Genomic DNA, 21,319 nt, shown 5'->3' with positions numbered 1-21,319 from the left:
GCCAATTGACTCAAGATCATGTCACATGACTTCTCAACCAAGAAAGACTTTACCTTCAACCTATGAAAAAAAAAGTTAACACTTCCATGCTTACGTAAATTCTGTCAAATAATTTCAAACAAGACTAAAAACTAATTCAGGCATTGATGAAGATTTGTCTACAGAGTGGATATTCTTCTTAATATCATTGATTTGATTACAACTAAGATACAGTAGGCATAGGTTGACTGAGATTATCAAACAGTATTTTGCATATAAATTATTTTTAAGGAAAGTCATGGATTTTTGTATAAATTATTAAAATGGAACAATGTTTCCTTCTGTCATCTTACCAAACTTTGTATATGTAATGTGGCCTTAAGTTGCTATGATTGGATGTGATTTCTGTCCAAAACTTTAATAGTTTAAAGGCTTGGTTCTTAAGATAGCCATGTTGAAATGGGCATAACATGAAAAGATAAAGTCTAATGAAAGAGGACCTCAGGTCTCACCTCTCACTTTGAAATTCCTTCCCACAATACTCTCTCTCCCCCTGTTTGTTATATTATTGTCATCTGGATGACCTTGTTATTGAGGTTGTGTAATGGTATCACATGACTCAAGCAAAGTATATGATAACTGAAATTTCATTCTTTAACAGTTTAGCCATTAAAATATTTTCTTGCCGGGCGGTGGTGGTACATGCCTGTAATCCCAGCACTCAGGTGGCAGAGGCAGGTGGATCTCCATGAGTTTGAGGCCATCCTCGTCTACAAAGTGAGTTCCAGGACAGCCTCCAAAGATACAGAGAAACCCTGTCTCAAAAAAAATATATTTTCTTTATCACTTCTGTAATTGAGAAAAATCTAGATTGTTTCCAGGTTCCAGCTATTATGAATAAAGGTGCTATGAATTTAGTTGAGCAAGTGCCTTGTGCTACAATTGAGCATGTGTTGGTTTTATGTCTAAGAGTGGTGTAGCTGGGTGTTAAGGTAGATCAATGCTCAGATTTCTGAAAAACCACCACATTGATTTCCAAAATTGCTATATATGTTTGCACTCACACCAGGAATGGAGGAGTGTTTCCCCTGCTCCAAATCCTCTCTATCAAGAGTTGTCACTTGTGTTTTTAATCTTAGCCATTCTGACAGCTGTAAGATGGAATCTTAGAGTCATTTTGATTTACATTTCACTGGTAGATAAGGATGTTGACATTTCTTTAAATGTTTCTGTGCAATTTGAGATTCTTCTCTGAGAAGTCTCTGTTATGTTTAAATCTGTACCCCATTTTTAATTGGATTACTTAGCTTTTGGATGTCTAGCTATCTTGAGTTATTTATATATTTTGGAAATTAGCACTCTGTGGTGGTATTGTATTCCTCAAAATATTGTGCACCATAACAAATTTATCTGGGGTCAGAGAACAGACAGCCACTAGATACAGAGCCAAAACAGGTGGCTAGAAAATAGGTCAGAGCAAGCCATAGCAGAAGCTGGGCAATGGTGGTGCACTTTTAATCCCAGGGAGTGACAGCAGAAAGAGAAATATATATAAGGCATGAAGACCAGAAACTAGTTGTATTTGGCTGGTTAAGCATTTGGCTGGTTATGCTTTTAGGCTTAAGAACAGCACTTCAGCTGAGACCCATTTGGATGAGGACTCAGAAGCTTCCAGTCTGATGAAACAAGACCAACTGAGGAACTGGCAAGGTGAGGAAGCTGTGGCCTGTTCTGTCTCTCTGACCTTCCAGCATTCACCCCAATAAGTGGCCTCAGGTTGGATTTTATTAATAAGTCTCTTTAAGATCCTGCTACACCTGTTGGATATCCAGTCAGTGAAGATCCTTCTGTAGACCACTATTTTGTCTTACAGAAGCTGATCAGTATCATAAGGTCCAATTTATTAATTATTTATCTTTGTGTCTATGATATCAATGCTGTATTCAGAACATATTTCCTGTGCCAATGCATTCAAAGCTTTGATTCAGATGTCCATAGATATATGGTGTTACATTTACATAATGGAGTATTATTCAGCTGTTAAAAGCAATGACTTCATGAAATCTGAAGGCAAATGGATGGAACTAGAAAAAAATCATCCTGATTGAGGTAACCCAAACCCAGAAAAACAAACATAACACACATTATATGTATCCTTGCTCATAAGTGGATACTAGCTATAAATGATAAGCACACTATAATCTACAACCCTACAGAGGTTAGATAACAAGGAAGTCCCAAAAGATAACTGGGATACATGAAATTCCCTGGGACAGGGAAATAGAAGAGATCTCCTGGGCAAACTAGTGGTGTCTGGGAATGGGAACATGAGTGATCCAATTGATGGTGTTGAGTCTCTTAACTACAGTAATGAGGCTTGTATACAAGAGACAAATCCCAGAGGTGAAAGAAGGCCCTATGATACAAAATGTTTTAAATGTGGTACACCAAGTCATATAAGTAAAAACCATACATGGGGTATTCCTAGAGGTAATACTCCTTCTAGAAATTGCCTAAACAGGAGACTCCAACTTACTGGATTATGTAGAAGATGTGGCAAAGGCCAGCATTGGACGAGTGAATGCAGATAAAAAATAGACATACAAGACAACCCTTTACTGGTGGGAAATGCCTCAGTGAGCTTCTTGCAGGCCTCCAAATCAGCCACTATGAAAGAAATTCCTCTCCAGGACAACTGAATAAACCAATGCCTAATGTAAAAACCAATACTGCAATGGATGATAAAACAGCTCTGACAGATGAATCACAATTTCCAAAGGATATTGTATAATAAAACAAATATTTTGGCAGACTTCCGTAAATGAAAAAAGACCAAAGCTTAGAATTCGAATTAATGTCCTGCTTCTGGAGGGACTGGTAGACACAGGTGCGGATGTGACTATGATTACAAAAAAATCATGGCATCCAAATGGGCCTCTTCAAGAGGCAGATGTCCAACTTTTAGGGATTGGAAGCCTATCTCAGATAAAACAGTGTTCGAGATGGGTTGAATTCATAGGGCCAGAAGGACAGAGAAGAAGGCTGAAGCCATATGCAGCAAATGTAGCAGTAAATCTTTGGGGCCGAGATCTGTTACAACCGTGGAATACCCAGATTAAAATGCCTGCACTCTTAGAGACAGACCAATGCATGTTTCTAGGAATAATATTGCTGTGGGATGTTCTGTATGTCAAATGTGTTGCTCTGATTGGTTAAAATAAATAAAGTGCTGATTGGCCAGTAGCCAGGCAGGAAGGATAGGGTAGGATGGACAAGGAAGAGAAGGCTGGGGACAGGAAGGCTGGGAGGAGACACGGCCAGCCACTGCCACGAGAAGCAACATGTAAACACCAGTAAGCCACAAGCCATGTGGCAAAGTATAGTTTTACAGAAATGGGTTAATTTAAGATAGAAATGGTAGATAACAAGAAGCCTGTCACGGCCATACAGTTTGTATGCAATGTAAGTTTCTATGTGCTTTCTTGGTTGTGTCTGAGCGACTTTGGGACTGGCAGGTAAGAGAGATTTGTATTGACTGTGGACCAGGCAGAAAAACTCTAACTACAAATGGTGCCCAACTTGGGGCAAGAGTTTCCACCTAAAACCTGAAAAAAAAAAAAGATTCTAAAACGGAGCTAAAAACAGCTTCCTATTTGTCTCTCTCAAGTTAGCAGCAGCCTGCCAGTTGGTGCTACTATGGCGGGTTCCTGGCATGTGAGTCTGACCAACAGTGTGGCAAAAATGAGGAGTCTACAAGCAGCACTTTACTCTGCTGCATGGTGGATTTAATCTTTGCTAGTTAAAAAAAAAGGTTTCTGGGCTATGCACTGCTTTGATAGAACTGCTTCTGATAGTTGATGGTACACATGGCTCCAGACCCAGAGCTGGCAGTACACTGTACTGCCATGTTGGGAAGCAGAGGTGGGCAGAGCCAGCAGCCACAGTGGCCATTTCAATCTTATAATGATGGATATTACACAGAAAAACTGGTTTATGTTGTCTTTGGGATTTGATTCAATTAGGGGTAACAGACTATTTAAAGAATAAATAATGTGAAAAGTCAATATTGTGGATATAGAAGTGTCTGCTTATGAGATATCAATACATGGGAACTGAGCCCTAGGCCGTGAATTTCTATTCATGAGAAAACTGTTTAGTTTCTGTATTGATATTGAAATACTGATAGCTGTTTATGATTTCCAGATGTATATTTGTTCTCTAATCACTTAATCTGTAGCAGATTTTGTTTTACCTTTGGTCACTCAGTGTGTGTGTGTGTGTGTGTGTGTGTGTGTGTGTGTGTGTGTGTGTGTTTGATTGCAGGCCTCTGTATGTCAGGAAATGAAACAAGAGATAATATATTCCATATCAATTATATTTGCATGTCTGTAGTAAGCTCTGTCTAGAATATATTGTGTCTGATAATTCCATATCATACTTGGTTTGGAATGTCTAATGCAATGTGCTAAAGTATTTCACATGCTCATGAGAAGAAAGATTATGTGGATTAGGGTTCTTACATAGATATCTCAGGAGGAATCTAGCCTGGGGCCTTCATGTCCCCTGATATGGATGGAATCACAGGCATGCTCAAATGATGATAATTTCTTAAACAAAATTACTGAAATTTTCTTGCACCTGAGCATATTAACTAGATGCAGACCCTGAAGCCTGAGAATGTATAAGATTTCTCCAGAGAATAATAAGATGAGAAGAAATATATTAGGAAAGAAAAGTACACTTGTAACTACTAGAGCATTAAAAGATACCCATGTGTGTGTACAGGCACATTTGAAATATGGTTTTGTGAAAATCTGTTTATTACACTTTGCCTGGGTTCCAGTCTTGGTGGCATTGTAAAGATGTCCTATTTGAAGTTTTTCTTCTTGGTTGTGACGCTTTCCTTCCTGTTCTGCAGTTTGATGGGTCCCAGGTGCTTTCTGAGACATAAAGATCCAGATACCTGGGGTGAAGATAAAGACACCGATTGCTTTTTTTCTATTTACACAAAGCAAAGTCATGTCAAGAATGAATATTTAACCAGGAATCTAGATAAGAATTTAGTGCCCCTCATTTTTTTTTGTTTTTGTTTTTGAATGATCATCAATGTACATATATAGAATGCCCAATATAGTCAAAGCATCATTCTCCATGTTTTCTATCTGTTTTTTTCCCCACGTTACTATCTAGGACATGATCAAAATTTATTTTGTTTCATGCTGATTATTGCCCTGTTTCAGGTGATTCAATGGTGATTCAACAGACATTCAAAAGTTGCATCTGTAGTTCCTGTTTGTTTACTCAGATTTTCTATTTCCAGCATTCCTTCTGCTAGTGTCTTCTTCATTTTTTCTATTTCCTTCTTCAGGTCTTGGACTGTTTCCCTTGCTTTTTCATGGTTTTCTTTCAGGGACTTATTGTTTTCTTCTGCTTTAATTGTCCTTTCCTGTAGTTTTTTATAATGTTCTTCCCATTTTTTGTTTGTCTGTTCCTCCACTTTATTTTTTATTTCTTCTATATAAGACTTAGCCTCTTAATAATGTTACTTATAAGGTTGTTTTCTTCTGCTTCTTCCATTCTGTGATGTTCAGGTCTAGCTTTTGGAGAAGGACTAGGTTCTGGTGATGCTGTATTGCTCTTTATTTTGTTGTATCTACTTCTGCCTTGGCTTCTGCCCATCTCCTTGTGGGTTCATTCTTGGTAGTATCAGTGTACTTGGTCCAGACATAGCTGACAGATTTAGGGAGACTCTCTCTGCTCCAGATGGAAGCTCTGGGCCAGATGGGAGCTCTGGTCCAGATGAGAGTGCTGGCCGGAGAGGAGCTGGGGGGGGTGGATTCTGACTCTCTCTGCTCCAGATGGAAGCTCTGGGCCAGATGGGAGCTCTGGTCCAGATGAGAGTGCTGGCCGGAGAGGAGCTGGGGGGGGGTGGATTCTGAGTCTCAGTAAGTCTCTGGGATCTCCTTATCTTGTCCAGACGAGAGCTCCTCTTGTCCAGATGGGAGTTCTGGGACAGGATGGAAGCTCTGGTCCAGATGGGAGTTCCGGGTCAAATGGGAGCTGGGGGCTCTCTGGTCCAGATGGGAGATCTAGGACAGGATGGAATACTGGACACTGGTCTCTAATTCTCCAGAAGTGGCTGGGGTCTCCAGCAGGTGGGTATGGGGGCAATGCGTTGAGGTTGTAGTGTCCACTGGAGGGTCTCTCTGGTCTCTGGTCCAGATGGGAGTTCCTGGGCGGATGGGAGCTGGGGGCTGGTCTCTAAGTATCGGGAAGTGGCTGGGGTCTTGGGCAAATGGGTGTGGGGGCAGGGTGTAGAGACTGCAGGGTCTGCCTGCAGTCTTGGAAAAGGGGAGCTTTCCCATAGGGCCTGCCAATTGACCAGAAACTGGGGCCAAGTTGGGCAGGTCATCCCAGGATGGTGCCCAGGGGTGGGACCCAGGGGCGGTTGCCTTTCTGACTAAAGCCACAGGCACTCACCTCTGGTCCAAAAGTTGCTAAATGGAACTGATCATTCACTGTGGAAATTTTATCCTTTCTATTAAATATTTTTGCAGTTGAGCACATGTGCAGCCATATTCTTTTTTTTAGTGTCAATGTCAGTAAGTGTTTCCTTTCTTTTAAGTTCTATGTTATTCATGAATAAAGGTTATTTATACAATATCAGGAGGCACTTTGTGTAAAGATGTGTGTTGTGAAGATGTGTCATTCTGGTTTAATAAAAAGTTGAATGCTCAATAGTTAGGCAAGATTTTGTGGGCACTGAGGACACTGGAAAGAAGAAGGTAGACATGCCAAAGGACACAGATCAGGCAAGAATGGGCAGTGCAGTAATATTGTAATAAAACAACAAGGCAGAAAATAAATTAACAGAAATAGGCTAACTTAAGTTATAAATGCTAGTTAGAATGAAGCCTAAGCAAAGGCTGAGGTTTCATAATTAATATGGGTCCATGTTATTTTTTAAGCTGGTGGCCCCAAGTAAAGCCCAATTATAAGCTGTCACTGTAAATATTGACTTTACATCTCCCTTACCAAGTGCTAGAATGAAAGTTGTTTTCTGTAGCACATGCCACAGTTTGAAAGACATCTACTAAACTTACAAATATGGTCACTTTTCTTAATATTGATTTCATATTTTCATGTCTTGATTCTGTTACCATAACTTTAATCCCTGACAATTATTCCACATTTGTTTCTCTTTTCCTTTTTTTCCCAATTATCAAGATTGTGTTCATATATTGTGGGAATATGAACAACACATGGTAGATTTGTATATTTGATCATAATTTAACTGGATTAATGATATGTACTAGATTTGATATTTGGTTTGGATAATTGTAACAATGTCTTCTGTAGCATGCTAAGCAAATTGACACAAGCAACACTCTAAATATATGGTAATCAGTATAGTACAAGGCGGGCAAATGCTCTCGGTTAAGAATACCACAGTGAAGTTTTATCATTTGAGACAAAATTTGTATTCATTTATTAACCATATATGGATAAACAAAATTCATAGCAGATGAAATAAATTTTCAAGAAACTAAATTAATGAAAAACAGAAATAAAACTGATCTAAGTGTAAAACATAACCATGAAGATGAAGGACGGACAATGAGAAGTGACATTAAATGACATCATGTATATTTACACTGATAATGTAATTTTGACAGTGAAATAGAACATGAGAGTGATGACTCAGGAGTCCTAAATATCAAACAAATATAAACTATATATGAGAATAGGTCCATTAGAGCTCAAATGAGAAAATCTTCATTCAAGTTAGGCAAAGTTTTGTTATATCTTTACCAATCATAATAGTTCTTGCAGTTATAGAGAAACTGTCTCCTTGAAAGTAGAAATGAGAAAGCTTGCAATTCCTCTTTTTATTGGGTCTGAAATCCCACCAGCTTAAGGCTAAATACTCCTTGGCTTTATGATCTCTCTATGTAATTTTACTGTAATACTCACTAAGGCCAGAAATGAATTATATACTCATAATACAAGAGAGAAACAAATTCTGCTGAATGGCACTGATCGTATCAATGATTTTCTATATATAAATAAACATTCAGTCAAAAAAGGATTGAATTATCAAATACTCTTTGAAATATTTATTTATTACCTAAAATATCATAGAAGTATTTTTGTAAACATGGTATATCTGTTCATATATTGTGCCAAATCTACATATATAGTGTATCATCATATTTTTGCCTGTATTGGGTTGATTCTATCATGAAATACAACATAAAAGTTGATAAAGAAAATGATATAGTAGAAAAAAATTTGAGCAAAAATTACCTACATGTGCTTTTGTGAAGTTGAATTGAGATCTAGTATTATAGTGTATAGTGACAGGAATAAAATATGCCTTTCTACAACACAAGTATAATACATTAATACAGGCAAATATATATATATATATATATATATATATATATATATATATATATATATATATTAATATAATCTCTATCTATCTATCTTTATATATGTCAAATATACATCTTACTTAAAAATTTTTGGGTGTTATGAATAGTCTTTCTGCATAAATAGTTACTAATAATATATGTATGATGTTTTATATTGTTGCCAGAGAACCCTATATCCTACACACTTAATTTAAAACTTTTTCACCCTTTGTTCTTCATATGCAACTTCAAAGTTTTAAAATTTATAATTTCATACATTATCTTTTAAAATGTTGTGTTTATCTCTCAATTTGAATCTAAAATTGCATGAAATACTCTCTAACATTTTCTCTGTTTATTTTATATCTTTCATTTTCAAAGACAGCTTACAAATTGAGTAAATATCACTTGAATTTGATTGGATTTGATCTCTGAAAAAGTGTTTATGTTATTATGGCTAATAGTAAATGTGTTTGACTGCAGCATATGTCAATATGTGACAATCCAAGTCATTGTATGTTTTCATAGGGCTTGTAGAGTATTAGAAATTAGGATGAAATGTTAGAAATGAATTTATTTTCAACTTGAACAATTCTTTCAATATACCAGATTTATATTCTGCATTGGTATTTTTTGTAAATATAATCACTAGAAAGTATTATTTGTTGGCCAGTTTCTGCCCATGTTATTTCTGAGTTGAACCAGCCTTTGGGCAGGTAATATAATAAACAAGATTACCCATATGTCAACTACTTGGGTGGCAGACTTAATCCCAATTTAATTTTTTTTATCTAACCAAAACCTTTTTTTTTGGCTTCAGTTATTCATTAGAACATGTGGTTGGACTGACTGATGACATAATGTGTAGCATATTGTGTGTATTTTATTTTTTATATATTAAGACTGCATATAGAATGAATATGAAGATCGCTAAAATTATTGCATACTGATTAAACAAACTTCAGTTTGGCACTTTTCATATGTCACACACTTGATAAGAGGATAAGTTATTTGATTGGAATTGTAAAATCCTTACTTTTTCTATTATTTTCTCTTGTTTATCTAAAACATGAGCTAAATAATTTGGACTTGACTTCCTCCCCTAGACACATAGTGATGCCAAGGATATTTATCAAACTGCATTCACATCAGTTTAAATCTCCAAAATTGTGAAATCATATAAAAATTTAATATCTAGAATCTAATTGCATTAGGTATATTTTCATTAGTGTGTTAAAAGTTTGATATAATATACTTTGATGATATTTGTTCCCCTCCTTTACTACTCATTTTATTAAGCCACCAATTATAATTTGTACTTCCAATTAATTTTTCAACATGTATCTTTCCACTGGCCAATCAATGCTCCATTAATTCTCATAATCTTAAAGAAAACTAGGACTACCTTCTCAAGAATTTATTAATGGCCAATAATTATTCATATTAGCCATTTTTCTGTGACGAATGAGATTTATGCCTAGATTATTTAAGTTATATATAGATAAAGTATATACTGTGAACAGCAAATTTGTGACTTCAGATAAAGCAAGAGATACCTACAAAAACACAGGGGAGTGAAACAATATAAAAACTGAGGATTATCCCAAGAGTGATAAGGATTACAAATCATGATATTAAAGGAATTCTTTTTTTTAGGTTATGAACAAATGGTGTCAACAAAATTTGGTCTTGGAATAAATAGTGTTCAAGTTTGATAACTCCTTATCACACTCATACATTGGAGTGGAAGACAATAGGAATAATTGAAGGGGAAATAATAATCAGGTATACTCTAGCTAGTCCATAGAATAAAATGAAGATCTATCACTGATTACTAATCGGTCATCATTCAGATTAGGAAATGTAGAAATACTGAAAATGTTACATGGAAAAATGATTTTTAATCAGTATGTAAACCACTACTTGTGATTATATTCAATTATAAAATATAAAACATTGTATGGAAAATATTAATTTATCAATTTTACATATTATTGTAATGGAATAGTGAGTTCATTGCTCAAATTAGAGATTTCAAATTTAAAATGAGTAATATCATACATTAATAAAATACATTACAATGGAAGAAAAAGCATCTTCAACAAATGGTGCTGGCATAACTGGATGAAAATGTGTAGAAGGCTACAAATAGATCCATATCTGTCACCATGCAAAAAACTTAAGTCCAAGTGGATCAAAGAACTCAACATAAATCCAGTTACTCTGTACGTGATAGAAGAGAAAGTAGGAAATACTCTTGAACACATTATCACAGGAGATCACTTCCTAAATATAACCACAATAGTATAGACACTGAGAGAAACAATCAATCAATGGGACCTGTTGAAACTGAGAAACTTTTGTAGAGCAAAGGAAACGGTCAACAAGACAAAGCAACAGCCTACAGAATGGGAAAAGGTCTTCACCAACCCCACATCTGACAAAGGGCTTATATCCAGAATATATTAATAACTCAAGAAATTAGACATCAAAATGCCCAACAGTCCAATTAAGAAATGGGCTATAGAACTAAACAGAGAATTCTCAACACAGGAATTTCAAATGGCTGAAAGACATTTAAGGAAATGCTCAACATATTTAATTATCCAGGAAAGGCAAATCCAAACAACTCTGAGATGCCACCTTACACCTGACAGAATGGCTAAGATCAAAAACAAAGAAGACAGCTTATCCTGGAGAGGATGTGTAGCAAGGGGAACTCTCCTCCACTGCTGGTGGGAATGCAAGCTTGTACAGCCACTTTGGAAATCAATATGACTCTTCCTTTGAAAATTGGGAATCCATCTCTCCCAAGACCCAGATGTAGCACTCTTGTGCATATTCCCAAGAAATACTCACTCATACTTCAAGGGTATTTGCTGATCTATGTTCATATCAGCATTGTTTGTAATAGACAGTACCTGGAAACAATGTCCTCAACTGAAGAATGGATAAATGTAAGGTGGAACATATACACAATGGAGTACTACTAAGCAGAGAGAAACAATGACATCATGAGGTTTGCAGGCAAATGGATGTGTCTAGAAAAAAATCATCTTGAGTTAGGTAACCCAGACTCAGAAAGAGAAGCATGGTATGCACTCACTCATAGGAGGATACTTGATGTACAATAAAAATGACTAGACAGCTACTCACAACTCCAGGGAGGCTACCTAGAAAACAGGACCCCAAGAAAGACACAGGTATCACCCAATGACAGAGAAATAGATGAGATCTACAAGAACAACCTGGATGTGATTGGGGGTGATGAAGGGAAAGCTTAGAGGGAAAAAGTGATTAGGGGAGCAGGAGATCCCAGCTGGATGAAGAACAGAAAGGGAGAACAAGGAATAACAGACCATGATAAATGAAGAACACTTGAGAATAGGAAGAATCAAAGTGCTAGAGAGGTCCCCAGAAATCCACAGTGATACCTCCACTGTAGACTACTGGCAATGGTTAAGAGAAAGCCCATACTGACCTCGTCTGGTGATTGGATGGCCAACCACCCTAACTGTCATGCTAGAACTCTCATCCAATAACTGATGGAAGGGGATGAGAGATCTACAGCCAGGCCCCAGATGGTGCTCCAGGAGTCCAATTGTCGAGAAAGAGGATAGATTGTAAGAGCAAGAATTGTTGAGACCAAGATTGCAAAAGCACAGGGACAAATAGCCAAACTAATGGAAATACATGAACTATGAACTAAAAACTGGGGAGCTCCCAGCTGGATCAGGCCCTCTGGATAAGTGAGACAATTGGATAGCTTGAACTGTTTGGGAGGCAACCAGGCAGTGGGACCTGGACCTGTCCTTGGTGCATGAGCTGGCTGTTTGGAATCTTGGGCTTACACAGGGACACTTTGTTCAGCCTGGGAGGAGGGGACTGGACCTGTCTGTACTAAATCTACCAGATTGAGCTGAATCCCCAAGGGAGTCTTTGCCCTGGAGGAGATGGGAATGGGGTAGTAGGGCTGAGACTAAGGTGGGGTCAAGGGCGGGTGAGGGGAGGACAGGGGAACCCATGGTTGATATATAAAATTAAATTAAATTAAAAAACTGTTCCTTAAAAGAATTTAATTTTATATTTATGAGGGGCCCTCTATTTACTAGAGGTGTGTTTATCGACAGTAGCTGCATTGTTTCCTGTTAAGCGAAGAAACTCGTTGATTACCTTTTAATCATGTGCTCTTAACACTTGAGAAGATGAAAGTTGATGTTCTGGGTGTTTTTTCTGCCATCCAAATAAGTTCAATTTGGTTGCCTTATCCTTTTTGTTTTTTAAACTAATGAAACAAGTTTGGAAACTGAGAATGCTGTACAAATGATACAGTTATATTTGTGCACCAGGGAATCAACATGACAAATATTCACTACACTGAGTATATTACAGGGGAGCTGTTTTCACCTGGAGGAGAAATCAAATGATTGCATTTCATTCTAGTAATCCAGTACAGGAATTGGTAAAGGCATTTTTAACGTGACTTTCAGTGCACCTGTTGTAAGCCCCACTGATGTGAACCAATGCTACTGTAGTGCCAAGTGGGAGACCTTGGGTCATGTTCTGGCCCTCTTCCTTTGCTACCAATAGCCCCATGAACACCCAAGAACCAGACAACTCCAAGTCCCCTTTCTGCTGTGACAGTCGTGCTTGGCTGTGACAGGCTGCTCAGTATTGACCACCTCAGGTTCCTCAGTGTGGGGAAGTGTCAGCCCCTCAGTGCGGGGGTGCACTTCAGAGGACCTAGCACCAGTATCCATAACTGACATAACTATTCTTCCTTCCTGTCTCTCTGTTGCACTAAATGTGTGAGGGAGAGCATTGACACCTTACTTTGCATTACTTGCCATTTTGAGGAGCCTTAGAGCATCTTTTAGGAAATACTCAAAAGCAATATTGGAATTGTCTTACCTTTCTATAGAAATTTTGGTACTGTGTGTAACTGTGGGAAAACTACTTCCCTTTGTAAACTATGGAACCCATAATGTCTACAGATATATGCTTTCAACAAAGAAAGACAATATGGTCCAATTAAAATTTCCAAAGATACCTCAAAAAATAATTCAGGCTTGATTTTTTTCTGAATTCAACAGAAAAAGTTAAGAAATAAAAGAATAGAAAACATTGGAGTAAAATTATTCAAGCATTAGAACCACAAATTATGCAGAAAATATACTGTGCATTGATTGAATACTAGCCTTAGTGCAGCAGAAGAGGCTAGTGCACTCAGATATGCAACAGTGTCATAAAGAAATATAATATATTTGAGGGGAAACAAAAACTGAAACATTCATAAGCAAAATAGAAAAATGAGATACATTATTAACAAATTCTTAGAGATTATGTTCAGAATGAATAAAAAAGTATATCAGGGGATTTGCATGGATATTAAAAGTTAAAATATTATGGAAATAAATATTTGATAATAGGTAGAAAACAAGAGGAATCTAGAGACATGACTAGCATGTTCAGATGAATAAATGAAATGAAATGAGTCATCATGAACATGAGGGCCAATGTGAGGAGAGTTTATTACTCATAATAAATGGTCATTGTTGTAATCCGTAACATATCACTGAAGATTATACAGATTCAAGGGGAATGGGAATGGACTAATGTACATGAAGTACAGAGAAAAATTAAAAATAATTATGGTGTCAGTGTTGCTTATGAACTTAAAAATTATCAGAGATGTTGATACAGATGGAAATATTTGGCTATCCATTTGTTATCCATTCCTTATATTCATAACTAAGTCATGGCCGTGTCAATGGCTGTTTCTTTTTTAATATGTATCACTATCTGGGTAGAGGATAATATCCACCTATTTTCCATTTATTATCTCTGTTACAACTCTACAATGAAGAAATGAGCAGATTCATTGTGTCCTAGAAATTTCTTCTCAAACTGCTCACAAAGAAATTAATAAAACTGTATGAAAGTTCAAAATCAAAACATTCCTCATGAGTGAGACCCATATCACAATCTTTTAAGAATCCTTACTTAATTCCAGAGAATTCATATTCTCATACAGCACAATAACAGTGTTTTTGTCTCCATAGCAACATGAAAAAAAAACAAGCATTAAATACATAAACACTGTCAGGTTGATTTAATATCATAATATTAGGTACCCCATCACTAATGATTCATTTGTACTCTTATATAAAATATCCACTTGATTTTCTCTCTTTATTTTGCTCTTGAAAATATCAACAAAGATCCTCATATTCTACCCAACATTTTTCTGCTAGTTAAAGTTGAATGTAACCTCCTGGATGACTGGAGAATGAATAGTTTGTCCACAAAAATAGGTGAACTTCTTCCTAACTACTATTGTATAAATCACAGAAGATATTTAATAGTACTTACAGGTCCAATATGGTTATCATCTGCTATGCTTGGACCACTCCTGTACATCACAAATAGACCAGAGGTAAGCATGGGTGGGTTAGTTTTAATGAAATATTGGCTCCTTTACTTCTGATATTCAGATAAAATATAAAATAAAAAAGAAGAAAAAAGCGTGTATGTGTGTATTTTGAAGCATAAAATTCAAAGCATAACAAATAGACCCAAAGAAAAGGAGAAATTTGAAGTGTTTTAATAGCAGACTTAGTTCATCTGTACTCTTTAACATATTCTCAAAAATTACACGTTATTTAATAATGAGATGAAAAGTCACATGTCTTATTTCTGTCTTATGATGAGCACTATTTGTTTTATACTGATAATTATATATTCCAACGTCTTCAACTCTTTCTGTTTTATGACATTTAGCTTTATTATGGACCATTTCATCCTCTCCTGAGCAGCCGTGAACAGTTTCCTCATCTCTACCAGATGGCTCCTAAGGACACATCTCTGGCTTTGGCCATGGTGTCTATGGTGGTATATTTCAAATGGAACTGGGTTGGCGTAATCACTTCAGATGATGATCTCGGACTTCAATTTCTCTCAGATTTGAGAAGAGAGACGCAAAAAAACAGTGCATGCTTAGCCTTTGTGCATGTTGTCATGGAAGATAAAATATTATTTCACAAAAATACAAATGTCTATTATAATGAGATCATAACATCATCAGCCAAAGTTGATATAATTTATGGAGACAAAGACTCTCATCTGAAACTTAATCTTGGACTCTACAGATTATTAAACATTCAGAGGATCTGGGTCACTACTTCACAGTGGGATATGATCCATCATAATGAGAGATTCCTTCTTGAATCTTTCTATGGGACCTTTACCTTTTTATTTCACTTTTCTGAATTACCTGGTTTTAGAACATTTCTCCAAACAGCAGATCCTTCCAAGTATAGTAATGTAATTTCCCTTGCAAAATTATGGTGGATTTATTTTAATTGTTCTCTGACTTTATTTAACTCTATGAATCTTAAGAACTGTTCAATTGAAAAATGATATGATTGGTTATACTGGCACCAATTAGAAATATCTGTGAGTGGTACAGGTTATGTCCTATACAATACTGTTTATGCTGTGGCCCATGCACTCCATAAGATGCTGCTACGAGATGTAGATACATTACCAAAGTATTCTGAGCAAAAACTGGAACATGACTCTTGGCAGGTAATATGTGTTTCAATGAAGGAAATGTAGTGTCATAGATGTAATTTCATAATGGATAATGTAGGTTCTATCCAAGGATTCCAGGGGCCTTTCTATTGTACACAACATTTTAGGTACCTTTGGCAGAATATCATGGGAATCATATTTTTATAGACTCAACTCCAGGTAAAACTGACACTCAGACAGCTTTCTCTGATCTAAGTCAATAATATTTCCCATAATATTTCCTCTAGTTATGCTTGTTTTTAGTATTTTAAATAAAGTGTTCTTTATCATGAAAATTTGAAAGCTTACAAGAAGCTGAATGTGCTTTTAAATGGTCAAAAATTGGTGAGCAATTAAATGGATAGATCCTTAATAAAAGCAAGTAATACTTCTTCCACATTTTTTTAACATCCTAAAGACCTCAGTTCCTTAGCTGATTATCGGGTAATGTTTACAGGTAATAATCTTCAAAATATCACCCTATTTTCCAGGAATATAATTCAGGTGGCAAATGTTAAATAATTAATCTCAATGAGTAGCTGATATTTCAAAAACATAATGTTATTGGTATCCCTGTTTTTATTTTTATATCTCTTTATGAGTACTTGGAATTAAGTCACATTTAAAGGCAGATTAATAAAAAATAGAGGCAATCTACATTTCAAATTATTTTTTCTAATGTATAGGCAGGCATATTTAAACCTAAACTAATAAATGTTTCAGATGGTCTATTTCCTGAAGAACATACAATTTATTAAACCTGTTGTTGACCAAGTGAACATGAATCAGAAAGAAAATCAGGATGTACAGTATGACATTCACTACTCTTTCAATTTTGTTTATAATCATGCACTTAAGGTGAAAATAGGAATGTTTTCCAAACATTTGCTACCTGGACAACAATTGTATATGTCTGAAGAGATGATAAAGTGGAACATAGACCTGAATCAGGTTTGTGGCACCTCCTTTTACAACTCTACATGCAATATAAGTAACCAAAATCTCATGGTTGACTTCAGCATCCTTATGAAATAGATTATTTTTGAATATAATCACTAACTTACTTCCCACTTTTCTAGATTTTTCTTTTAGGATATATTTAATTCTAGTAGTATGAATATTCATATATTGTGAGGTGTTCACTTTTCCTCCTAGCCTATTGTCCACAAGGTCTAGAGAGCAAGAGTCGGTAGCTGGTTCAGAATTTTGTACATGTCCCATGATCATAAACAGAGACAGCTCTCCAGGAGAACGACTTCGATGAATCAGCTGAACTTTATTCTAAAATATTAGGCATGTATAATGTTGTGGAGGCTGGGGACAAATCCTAATTTGCATTAAGTGGCATGCTCCTATCACAAGGCTTAGTATGTGGCAGTAGAGTGGCACAAACCATTTAGCAGAAATCTGTGCCAAAGTACAAAACAAATATGAATCAGACATCTTGTTTAGAGACAGGCAACAGGTTTAGAAACAGCTTTCAGGTAATTTTGACCTAGAGTTCAAAGGACATTTTTCAAATAAGGGCAGGCAGGTGCAGGAAGTTCTACTGAAGGAAAGGATATCCATTTTGTAGAGCTACTGAGGTAAGCTGGCAGGCCATGGGGAGGCTGTTTCCTTTACCAGCCAGGAATGTCTTCCTACATCATAGCTACATATTTACATGTTATACATACATATATGATACATAAATACAGATAAAATACAAACACACATATACACATACAAGTTTCTCATTATATAAATTATAAAACATCCAGAACATATAACCACAATTTTAAAAAGTCCTTTTTTCATTTAATGAATATTTGTAAAATAATGTTTTTCAATAGTCCTATGTTTTAAGTCTCTATCGCAAGTACGAAGTAGGTAAGACATTTTCTTGATATTCCATTTGTCATTTTCCTCAGATTCCACTCTCAATTTGCAGTGCCCCTTGCAGTCCAGGACTCAGAAAATCATTTCACCAGGGAAAGGCTATCTGCTCTTTTGATTGTATCCCTTGCCCAGAGAATGAAATTTCCAATACGTCAGGTAAATTTATGATATGTCAAAAGATTCACTAGATTAGTTAATTTCTGTCATATTTACATGTTTCTCAATGACATCTTCTGGGAATTGAGAAGATAAGTTTTATCATGACATCAAATGAGCAACAATTCCTCCCCTTAAGCATCACAATCCATCTACTGAACCACATTTCTGAATCATTATTCTAGTTACTATTGATGTAATAGTTTCTTTTGGAAACTTCTTTAGAGTTCTAAACATAACTGTAGCATTTACCTTTGCCTGGATCCAGCTCTTTGTAATATATCTATTTCTTATCTTTCTAAGACATGGGAGATGCACATCCTTATTTATATAGCCACTATGTGATTTGTGATAATTTATAGATGCTCATGGATGATGCATCCTGATAAAGAGTCATGCATTTTTCTCATGTGTCCAATGGTAGATAAAGCTGTTAGTTGGTTGGTTTTATTTTCATTTGCATACTTCACCGCAGATGAATTTGGAAGAAAACATATGGAATTCAAAATTGAGACATTTATTTTAATATTTCACTATTGTAAACAAGAATGCATGTCAATATTTCAGGTTGAATAAGTGGGGATATCTTTTAAGTGACAAGGATCCCATTGAACATTTGATAGTGATGTTATAGGTATTATAATACCTAACTGAAAGAAGGAATTAATTGCTTTGAGAGTAATAACATAAAATGAAAAACTAAACTCGCTGTTTAATTTAACCTTCAGACCAGGATATAAATTGTTCTAAAAAATTTGACTGTGATTAACATGGAGATGATTGTATACTTTAAATACAAATAATTCCATTGGAATGTTAAACATAATTTGTATTGAGGACCAAGTGAATAACAGAAAAACAGTTTCATGGAATACTAAATAGAAAATAAATGGATGGTAATTATGTTTTAAATATATTAACTTTAGTGTATTTGGAAATAAATATAATGTACCGGTATTATTAAAAATTTGGTGTCTTCTTTGTGTATTTTACAACAATTAAAATAAAATAGTTTTATAACAAATAACTATTATAAATGATTACAAAATAGAAAGGATATGAATGCATTTGTCCAATGGTTTAGATAACAACAAATATTAAAATATTTGAGATAAAATTAATTGATAAGAGTTTTAGAGTCGTGAATGGAAAGACTCATAATTAGAATAATAAATACTACTTTCAGCTTTGCTCTGTTACTTCAGTTGAATATATGATGCTACAAATATCATGATAAGGATGGAAGGAAGTTCTTTCCTCTAAACTTTATTGTGTGCCTTATCTATGTCCTTAGAGGTGGAGTCTAATCCTCCCTCACCTTTATATGCTTTGCTTCCTTGATAAGCATGGGATAAATGTCCCTTTCTGAATAGAAGAAGAGGAGAGGAGGACTGGGGAGACAGATGGTGAAGGGAATGTGAGGGGAGGAAAGAAGGAAAACTCTGGTATGGAAGTAAAATAAATTAATAAATTTATCTAATTTTAAAATATGGAAAACATCTCTTTTATGTTGTTTACTTGATAAATATTTTTCTCTTGAGAATATGGTAATCCAAATTATAGAAATTAGAAAACCAGTAGGTTCTGTTTATTACATTATTTCATAAGAAACTTATTAGCAAATGTGATACTTTCAACATGTAAGGACTTTAGGTAGTAAATGGTTCATATACTTTTGCTTCCCCTGACATTATTTCGACAACCTTTTAAGCAATGATGGAGTTACTTGTTTTTCAGTACACAGTCCATTACAAAATTGCAATGGTATATAGTACCTGCCTTTTACCTGATAGACAGGCTATAATATACTTAGAAGACTGTGGTTTTATGATTTTGTACTTTGTAGTCTACTGAATTGTAAAGAATACATATGTGTTTCTATATTCTTCACTAAGGTGTTTTATTGTGTAAACATGAATATTCTGTCACATGCTAATTTGTTCTGGCAAGGAAAAAATGTCTTGGCTGTAAATGATAAATATAAACAACAGAATTTGAAAATTGTACATAATGAAAATAGATTTTGATATTGCAATTAACTCTTAAATACAAAAAAATTGATCTATCTACCTCAAATTAAGACTAATTTAAGAAAAAAAAAAGGCATTAATATAATATGTTCTTTGAACTGCCAGGAAATATTAAACCTGATGATACATTTCTTCCTGTACCAGACATGGATCAGTATGTGAAGTGCCCTGATGATCAGTATGCCAACCCTGAAGGAACTCACTGTGTCAAAAAAGTTGTAACATTTCTGAGTCATGAAGACCTCTTGGGAATGTCTCTAGCCTGCGTGGCTCTGTGTTTTTCTATTCTCACAGCTGTAGTACTTGGTGTCTTTTTGAAGTACAAGGACACTCCCACAGTCAAGGCCAATAACAGAACTCTCAGCAATGTTCTACTCATCTCCCTCATCTTTTGCTTTCTCTGTTCCTTGCTCTTCATTGGCCAACCCAATATGGCCACATGCTTCTTGCAGCAGACTGTATTTGCTGTGGTGTTCACTGTGGCTGCTTCCACTGTCTTGGCCAAGACAATTACAGTAGTACTGGCCTTCAAGGTTACTACTCCAGAAAGAAGGATGAGGTGGCTGCTGGTGTCAGGGGCACCTAACTTCATCATTCCAATTTGCAAGGTGATTCAACTGATTCTATGTGGGATCTGGCTGGGGACTTCCCCACCATCTGTTGATGTTGACATACATGTTGAAAAAGAGCATATTTTGATTGTTTGTAACAAAGGGTCAATTATTGCCTTCTATTGTGTTCTGGGATACTTGGGTTCCATTGCCATTGGAAGTTTCACTGAGGCTTTCTTGGCCAGAAATCTGCCTGACACATTCAATGAAGCCAAGTATCTGACATTCAGCATGCTGGTGTTCTCTAGTGTCTGGGTTACCTTCCTCCCTGTCTACCACAGCACCAAGGGCAAGGCTATGGTGGCAGTGGAGGTGTTCTGTATCTTGGCCTCCAGTGCAGGGCTGCTTCTTTGCATCTTTGCTCCAAAGTGCTTCATTATTTTGCTGAGACCTAAAGGAAATTCTTTTAAAAAATTCAAGAATATGCATTTTAAAATTGAAAATGTTCATTAAATTTCCCTTTTTCATTAGAACAGAGTTTCAACAAATACAATGAGATTTTTATCCTCAAATTTTAGATGAAAATATGTACTTTGTCTCATGAGTAATTGTAGATAAAAAAAAAACAACAACTACAATTTAGAGTTTTAAAATTTGGCCAAGACTTAAGTTCAGCTGGACCAAATCTCTTCATATGACATTTCTGTATCTGTAATGTTGGTTTATTTCTTCAAGC

General features: G+C 35.7%; 1 pseudogene; it reads left to right on the top strand.

The window, feature by feature from the left end:
• Positions 1-4,883: 4,883 nt before the first annotated feature.
• LOC118570872 lies at positions 4,884-21,096 on the top strand (annotated as a pseudogene).
• Positions 21,097-21,319: the final 223 nt, after the last annotated feature.

Source organism: Onychomys torridus, chromosome 1, assembly GCF_903995425.1.
Source record: "Onychomys torridus chromosome 1, mOncTor1.1, whole genome shotgun sequence".
NCBI classification, from domain to species: domain Eukaryota; kingdom Metazoa; phylum Chordata; class Mammalia; order Rodentia; family Cricetidae; genus Onychomys; species Onychomys torridus.
Note: the sequence above shows the minus strand (reverse complement) of the source record. Positions and strands in the feature narration are given on the sequence as shown.